At 40.7% G+C, this 9295-nt stretch overlaps 1 pseudogene; it reads left to right on the top strand.

Annotated features, from left to right (window-relative positions):
- Nucleotides 1–216: 216 nt before the first annotated feature.
- On the top strand, nt 217–605 carry LOC120152965 (annotated as a pseudogene).
- The last annotated feature ends 8690 nt before the right edge of the window (nt 606–9295 follow it).

The following is a 9295-nucleotide window of genomic DNA, read 5'->3' as shown; positions in this document are numbered from 1 at the left end:
TTAAAAAGACGTTTTTAAGTATTCGACCTACCTAACCCAAATGTCAATGGTGACTCCCTTTCAATTTATTTCAAATCAATTCGAAACCACCAAATTTTCAAATAAAAATCATAGTCATTTTTTAAATAATATTTAATTGTTTTAAAAAAAATGGTTATTACAAGCTTCATACAGCTCTCACATTAGTTACCAAAAACACTTGTCTGCCGCATAGCAATGGATGCAGTCGCACGTACGGTTGCAGAAAGGCCAGCGGAAATATTCAGTCGGATCACTTGTTGAATGAGTCATACCATCAAGACTCTCATTGATGGCTTCGGGGCGAACCCGACAGTTTACGAGCTCGACGAAATTGCGAACGGACAACAAGTCGAAAGGGCACTGCAGCAGATGGGGTGCAATCCAAGTGTGCCGGCTGTTTTCATAGGCCTTCAACTCATTAGAGGAGCTAACCAAGTCATGTCCCTCCAACTGAGGAACCAGCTTGGCCCATTGCTCACAAGTGCTGGAGCTATATGGATTTGAAAGATTAAAGTAAACTTCCATGAACTCAAATAAACTGGTAAATGGTTTTATTATCCGTGTTTCCTTTTTGGTTTTTGTATGAGTTGTTGAACGAATCGAACGTTCAGCGAACCGTTCGTAAATTGTTCGGCGTAAAGTTTATTTATGTTCATTTATCTATTAAACGAATAAACATAAATAAGATTTTGTGTTCGTTTAATTAAATGATCGAATACGAACCGAGAGTTCATTCATTGATTTAAGTTCGTGAACGTTCGGTAATATGTTCGTTTATGTTCTTTCATTTATGTTCGTTTATGTTCGTTCATTTATGTTCGTTTGTTTATATGCGTTCATTTATATTTAACCCAAATTTCTCTAGATCTATTTAAAATATTAAAGTCCTATAAATTTTAATGTAATACTCATAAATATTTTAAAATTCAATTAATTTCAAATAAAAATAAAAAAATCCTAAAATAATTAAATATAATATAATCCTAAAATTGTTAGGAAAGAAAAAAATATATTTTTATTTATGTTCGTTTATGTTTGTTTATGTTTATTTATTGTGTTTGTTTACATTCTGTCGTAACCGTCTTTCGGTTGTGCCCCGGAATTGGGCTTTGACTTAGGAAAGTGGATTGGGAGTCGCCACCGATCATTTATTTAAAAATAAATGGGTTGACCGGGTACCTTATTTCTTACCTGATCTGCGTCTTACCAAAGATGTGTCGAGTTCGGGAGTCGGTTACGGTCAAGGAAGGATTAGCACCCTTGAACCGCCCTTTCGGTACTACGTAATTTTCAGTTGTCATGATTTAATAAAATTGCAATGTTAAATTAAAAAGGTAAAATTTGACCCTGAATTACTTACTTCTGATTGTTTTGAAAACATCCTTAAAAAAATTGAAAAAATGGTTAGATAATAAAAAATAAAATTAGAAAAAAATAAGGCGAACAAACGAAATAAAGAAAGTATAATGTACACGAGAATTAAGAATGAAATATGAATAAAATTTACAAGGAAAAATACGAAAATTCAAATAAAAAAAAATATAAAAATATAAATAGATAGGTAAATGAAAATATACATGAACAAAAAATATAAAAACAAAGAAAATAATATATATAAAAAAGGCAAATATGAGTAATATATATATATATAATAAATAGCATGTAATAAAAGAAGAATATGTAATATATATATATAAACTAATAGGAATATAATATAATATAGTGTAAATAAATAAAAAATCCAAATATCAATGTATAAAAGAGCAAATACGAGATATACTAAAATATATATATAAGTAGAAAGGGGTAAAATGAAACAAAATAAGGTTAGATGGCAGAATTAGAATATAACCAGGGAAATTAAACCGATTTAGGGACCAAATTAAATGTTTTTCAAAACAGAGGGAGCCAAAATGAAGTTTACCCAACCGATTTGGGGACCAAATTGAATGTTTTTCAAAACAGAGGGAGCCAAAACGCAGTTTGCCCCTTTTAGCAAAACACGCGGATCTGATATAAGCACGGGTCGGGCCGGTTTGGTCCGCTGGGCTAACTATATGACTCAAACATTTTTTTGAGATTTCATTTCTCTCCTCTTCGCCCGAGAGCTTTCTCTCTTCTCTCGTTTCCTTCATCTGTTCATGCGTGTTCTTCAGAAATGAAGAACACGCCGCCGTAAAATCCCAGAAAGGGCCACACGCCGCCTCGCCGGCCGCCGTTGGTCGGCGCCGGCCACCGATCATCGGCGGCAAACCCAAAAAAAAATTGGTTTTTCTGAAAGCCTTTCTCTCCCTCGACTCAAATCTCAAATCCTTTTTTTGAAATAGGCCTCGGGGGAGGGTAGATCTGAGATCAAAATCTCGATCCTTCCCCTAAAAGTTCATCGGCCAAAACAGTTTTCTTTGGTATTTTTTGAATAAAGAACAACGAAACAACAAGCATGCAAGCCTCAAAACGTACACGGTATGGACTTTACCTTCTGTTGCTTTCGAGAATCTTGAAAAAAAATGTTTCGATATCAACCCAATATTGCTCGTAGTTTTTGTGTAATATTTGTTTTTGTATTCTCGGTCTAACCTTTTGTGAAAAAAAAAGTGTCCCTTGATGGGTTCTGATTACATCCATTTATAGTTTATTTACATCCTATTTTTAGTCATAGAGTCCTAAACAAACTGAAACTCATTGTTTGAATGCTTGTTAGTTGCTTGGAACCCACGACCGTTGCTTGTGACCGAGAGAACCGGGTGTGTTGAGCAGCTGGCGAGGCGTGGAGCATGGGGAGTCCCTGGGTATGCGGCGCTAAGGAGGGAAACTACTAGGGTTTCTGGAAAACTTTGGGTTTGGTCCACTGTTGGGCCCTGAGAAGAAAAAGAAAAAAAAATGTAAATATAATTATAATATAAATATATATTGTATAATATAAGGACGAAATTAGTGTATTCAGCTGCCCCTCTTTGCTCATTGTCGTGTAACGAAGATAGAGCAAAGATTAAAAGACATAAATTTCGTCCATATCGAATATCCTCTGTCGTAGAGTTGAAATTCGATGTTGAGACTGTTTTTTTTTAAAAAAAACACGAGATGACTCCCTCTTTGAGGTTGAGTTAAAAACTGGAAGATTCTGAGCCTGAATCCTTCGTCGTGAAATTGAAATCAAACTCGTGAAGCTGAAATCGAACTCAGAGTTCTGGAGGTAGCTCATGGATCGTCTTCTAGCCAAAGATACTCCGTTGTGGAGCTGAAATTGGGAAATGTTTGTTGACAACCAGCGGTCCCTTCGTCGTGAAGTTGAACTTGTGTTGTCTGGAGTCCAATATCCTTCGTTGTGACGTTGAAATTGGCTCTGAAATTGAGAAGTTGTTTGTTGACAACCAGCGGTCCCTTCGCCGTGAAGTTGAACTTGCGTTGTCTTGAGTCCAATATCCTTCGATGTGAAGTTGAAATTGGCTCTGAAATTGAGAAGTTGTTTGTTGACAACCAGCGGTCCCTTCGTCGTGAAGTTGAACTTGCGTTGTCTGGAGTCCAATATCCTTCGTTGTGAAGTTGAAATTGGCTATGAATTTGAGAAATGTTTGTTGACAACCAGCGGTCCCTTCGTCGTGAAGTTGAACTTGCGTTGTCTGGAGTCAATATCCTTCGTTGTGAAGTTGAAATTGGCTCTGAAATTGAGAAGTGTTTGTTGACAACCAGCGGTCCCTTCGTCGTGAAGTTGAACTTACGTTGTCTGGAGTCCAATATCCTTCGTTGTGAAGTTGAAATTGGCTCTGGGTAAAACCTGCAAAGATATGCATATATGTGATGTTATGGATGTCATGCTCTTAGGTATGCCTAAAATGCATATGCAACATATGTATTCTGAGCTCTGGAGAGTAATCTCGATCTCCGGTGGCCTGTCGTTGTTGACTCTTGAGCTTGAAGTTCCGATCTCTGATCTTAATTCTTCAAACGTTTGATGATTTTTTTTTTTTTTTTTTTTTTGAAGATGCTCCTCAACCATCTCAAGCATGTGCATGAGCCTTGATCGGCTTCTGGGTACCTGTACTTTTCAATGAATCTTTGTACAGCAATACGCGATTATCTTTCATAAAAATAAATAAACCATTAGGTTTAAATCTAATTCAAGATGCTCAAAAAGGTATTGGAGGAAAGATGGTCTTTATTCATAAAGGCGGAGAAGAACAAATAATACATGGCAAACATTCTAGAAAACGAATACACAATGACGTGTAAATGAATGTCTTAGATCTCGATAACGTGGGCACATCTGAGTTGAAAAGCCGTTTGGTGACTTTGAGTGCAGCCTTTGCCAAAGGATCTTTGAAAATGCGACAATGTTTGGGAGGGTGCAACATTTCTCCGATTTGTTGAGTTCGTAGAAGATTCATGTGCCGGGATGTTTCCACTGTTGATATCCAAATCGCCCTTTCCGGGTTTTCAACTTGGACCCATCCTTAGTTGCAAGACGCCCTTTGCGGGTTTTCATCTTGAACCACCTTATTTTCTTTTCTTTTTTTTTTTTTTTTTTTTTTTTAATTTTAGGGCGCCCTTCCGGGTTTTCACCCTAAACGTTTTTTTTTTTTTTTTTTTTTTTTTTCAACTTAGGACGCCCTCTCGGGTTTTCATCCTAAGCGAAGTATTTCTTGACTGCGTCCGAGTTGATGGGATGTGGCAGTTCAGGTCCGTCCATTTCAGCCAGGACGAGGGCTCCTCCGGAGAAAGCCTTTTTCACGACATAAGGTCCTTCCCAATTTGGCGTCCATTTTCCTCGGACATCTTTATGGACTGGCCAAATTCTTTTAGCACTAGATCCCCTTCGCGGAACATTCTCGGGCGCACCTTTTTGTCATGTGCTCGGATCATTCGTTTCTGATAGATTTGACCATGATGAATGGCTTTCAGTCTCTTTTCATCTATCAGATTAAGCTGATCATATCTGGATTGTGCCCATTCTGCATCATCCAGTTTGACTTCTGACAAGACCCTGAGAGACGGAATCTCGACTTCAATGGGTAGCACTGCTTCCATTCCATAGGCTAGTGAAAATGGAGTTGCCCCAGTCGAAGTTCGTACGAGGTTCGATAAGCGAACAAAGCAAAAGGCAACTTCTCATGCCAGTCTTTGTAAGTTTCAGTTGTTTTCTCCACTATCTTCTTAATATTTTATTTGCTGCTTCTACTGCTCCGTTCATCTTTGGTCTGTAAGCAGTGGAATTGTGATGTTTTATGTTGAACTGTTCGCAAGCAGCACTCATCATCTTGTTGTTCAAGTTTGTTGCGTTATCGGTGATAATCCTTTCAGGTAGACCATACCGACATATAATTTCTTTCTTCAGAAACTTGCAAATAGTGGATTGAGTGACACTGGCGTATGACGCGGCCTCTACCCATTTCGTGAAATAATCAATTGCTACGAGAATGAAACGGTGACCATTCGAAGCCTTCGGATGGATTTGCCCGATAACGTCCATGCCCCACACGGAAAAAGGCCATGGTGACGTCATTACATGAAGTGGATGGGGTGGAACATTTATCTTGTCTCCATAAATCTGACATTTATGACATCTCCTAGCATAGTTGATGCAATCACTTTCCAGTGTGGACCAAAAATATCCGCATCTCATTATTTGTCTTGACATCATATGTCCATTTGCATGTGCTCCACAAACCCCATCATGTACTTCTTCCACTATCATTTTTGCCTCTTCAGTATCGACGCACCTTAACAGAACTTGGTTATGGCTTTTCTTGTATAAAACCTCTCTGTCAAGGACATATCCAGCTGCCAACCTTCTAAGGGTTCTCTTATCGGTTTCAGTGGCTTTTTCTGGATAACTCCGATGCTTGATATACTGCAGAATGTCGTAGTACCAAGGCTTAGTATCTTTCACTTCTTCAATTTGGTAACAATGAGCTGGATACTCATACGACTGCATGTTAATTGGCATCATTTCAGACCCCTCGCCAGTCTTGAATGTGGCAGCCAAGGTAGCTAAAGCGTCAGCCATTTGATTTTCTTCTCTAGGCACGTAGTGGAAGGTGACTTCGTTGAACTCTTCGAGCAGATCCAACACTAGTTTTCGGTACTCTAACAGCTTTATATCTTTGGTTTCCCACTCTCCTCGGAGCTGGTAGATTACTAAGGCTGAGTCTCCATACACCCGCAAAGTCTTTATATTTTGCCCCAGTGCAGCCCGAATTCCCAAGACACAGGCTTCATATTCTGCCATGTTATTGGTACAATCAAAGTTCAGTCTGCTGGTAAATGGGTAGTGACTCCTTCTGGGGAGACTAGAATTGCCCCGATGCCATGTCCTAGTGCATTTGATGCCCCATCGAAGTGCATTCTCCAGGAACCGTCCGTTGAAATGCTTGCTTCCTCTAAAGATATGGCCATTAAGTCCTCGTCTGGGAAATCAAAGTCCAGCGGCTCATAGCTCTCATCAGTTCTGCTTGCCAAAAAATCGGATATGGCGCTGCCTTTTACGGCTTTTTGGCTCACGTATTCGATGTCAAATTCAGACAAAAGCATCTGCCATCGGGCTAACCTTCCGGATAGAGCAGGTACACCCATCATGTATTTAGAGGGTCTAACTTGGAAATCAGCCAAGTGGTGTGATACAACATGTATTGTCGAAGCCTTTTGTAGCCCATACCAGGGCACAACAGACCTTCTCAATAGGAGGATATCGGACCTCGCAATCGGTGAACTTCTTGCTTAAGTAGTAGATGGCTCTTTCCTTCTTCCCAGACTCGTCATGCTGACCCAGGACACACCCCATGGAGCTTTCGAATATGGAGAGATACAGGAACAGAGGTTTTCCTGGGATAGGGGACATCAGGACAGGAGTGTGAGACAAGTACTCTTTTACCTTCTCAAATGCAATCTGACAGTTTTTATCCCATGCCCCAGGGCTATTCTTTCGGAGGAGACGAAAGATGGGGTCACATTTGTCGGTTAACTGAGAGATGAACCGAGCTATGTAGTTTAGTCTGCCCAGAAAACCTCGGACTTCTTTTTGGGTTCGTGGTGGAGGTAGATTCTGGATAGCCTTAACCTTATCTGGATCGACATGTATGCCTCTCCTACTGACTATAAAGCCTAGTAGTTTTCCAGATGTTACCCCGAAGGTACACTTGCTAGGGTTTAGTCTCAGTTGGAACTTTCTCAATCTCTGGAAGAGCCTCCTCAGATTCTTGACATGTTCACTCTCGGTCTGTGCCTTGACAATCATGTCGTCGACATAAACCTCGATTTCTTTGTGCATCATGTCGTGGAACATGGTCACCATAGCTCTCTGATATGTTGCCCCAGCATTCTTTAATCCGAAAGGCATCACTTTGTAACAGAAAGTTCCCCACATTGCGACGAAAGTGGTCTTTTCCATGTCTTCGGGATGCATCTTGATCTGATTGTACCCCGAAAATCCATCCATGAATGAAAAGTAGGCGTTCCCGGCCGTATTGTCCACCAGAGTGTCTATGTGTGGCAGAGGAAAGTTGTCCTTGGGACTGGCCTTATTAAGGTCCCGGTAATCGACACACATGCGTACTTTCCCGTCCTTCTTCGGCACAGGCACTATGTTGGCCACCCATTCAGGGTATTTGGCTACTTGGAGAAAACCGGCATCAAATTGCTTCTTGACTTCTTCCTTGATCTTAAGGAGCATTTCTGGTCGCATTCTTCTCAGTTTTTGCTGCACTGGTTTGAATTCTGGTTTGATTGGCAGTTTGTGAACTACCATATCTGTGTCTAGTCCCGGCATGTCTTGATACGACCAAGCAAACACATCTTCGTACTCCTGAAGTAAGGCTATCAGGTTTTTTCTTGCTTCAGTCGAAAGAGTTGTACCGATTTTAACCTCCTTTCGATCTTCCTCAGTGCCCAAATTTAAGATTTCGATCGCCTCCTCATGTGGCAATATTTGCTTTTCTTCTTTTCTATCATTCTCAACAATTCGGTAGGCAAGTTGTACTCTTCTTCATTATCGCATTCTTCAAATTCCCCAAGACAAATGGTTGATTCAAAATCCACCTCCGGATCAGGGTCATTAGTGCCCACATTATCGTTATCTGGGAACCTGAAAGGAAGAAGATGTGCATGTGTGAGAGGATAATATCCCACACGGAATGGTCAAGAACTAACTTTGAGAGTAACTGGAAATGAAGTACTGGAATGAGGGAGATAGATAATAAATAAAAGAAAAATTTGTTTGCCATGGAAAAGGAAAAAAATGCATCCTTTATTAAACTTAAACAAAATATTTATTACCCTTACAAAATATCACCTATTGCCCCGGGTATAGGCAAATAGGGATAGTTCGAATATTACTCTGAAAGATTCTTGTAAACCACAGGTAGTTCTTCCACCGACCAACTGCTAGCACGAACCCATGTGGCAGAAGGCATATCCCAGACCTATCTCCGTTGTCAACATCTTCTGTGGTCACGGCATTAACGTTCAGATCTTCCAGAGCCGTTTCTAACTCGGATGTGGTGGTCTCAAACACATAACCACCTGACTTGAATGTTCTGAAAAGCGGCGGGAATGTCATAGGCTTCCCTTGGAGTTCGTTTCCAGTCATCTAGCTAACCTTCTCTCCCGGTTCTTTTGGATTTCCTTTCTCTTTTCATGATAACCGGGCTGAAAACCGAGCCCAAATTGGTCTGATTTTGGGATAGGAATGACAGGATTGATCATCCCTTGCAAATATTCCCAAAACCTCTCCCGGTTCTGGCGCCTCGGCCTAGGGTTTGCTTTATCTCCATCCTTGTGCATTTGGAGAGTCGAGGTCTTGGGATTCTCTTTCCTTCTGCCACAAATGTGGCATTCACGAACTCCAAAGAGCGGAACGAACATTCTACCGCTTCCTCGTCTACTTCGATGTATGGAGCCTCCGTGGTCACGCTTGCCACGATATCCTCCTCAGCGTTGATGATTACTAAGGCCCCGTCAATGACAAATTTAACTTTCTGGTGCAACGTGGAGGTACTGCACCTGCCTGATGAATCCACGGCCTTCCCAAAAGACAGCTATAGGACGGCATGATATCCATCACAAGGAACTCGACATTATAGGTGGCTGGTCCGATGGTCAATGGTACCTCAATCTTTCCGACTACCTCTCTTTTGGTCCCATCAAATGCTCGGACCACATTCTGACAAGCTCTCATATGAGAGGTATCTATTGGTAGCCTCTTCAATGTAATCAAAGGCATCACGTTCAAGGCTGAACCATTATCGATTAAGACACTTGGTAAAGCGTGCCCCTTACAGTA

This window comes from Hibiscus syriacus, unplaced genomic scaffold (genome assembly GCF_006381635.1).
Source record: "Hibiscus syriacus cultivar Baekdansim isolate YM2019G1 unplaced genomic scaffold, ASM638163v2 tig00111096_pilon, whole genome shotgun sequence".
Taxonomy (NCBI): domain Eukaryota; kingdom Viridiplantae; phylum Streptophyta; class Magnoliopsida; order Malvales; family Malvaceae; genus Hibiscus; species Hibiscus syriacus.
The sequence above is the reverse complement of the archived record's forward strand: the minus strand, read 5'-3'. Positions and strand labels throughout refer to the sequence as shown.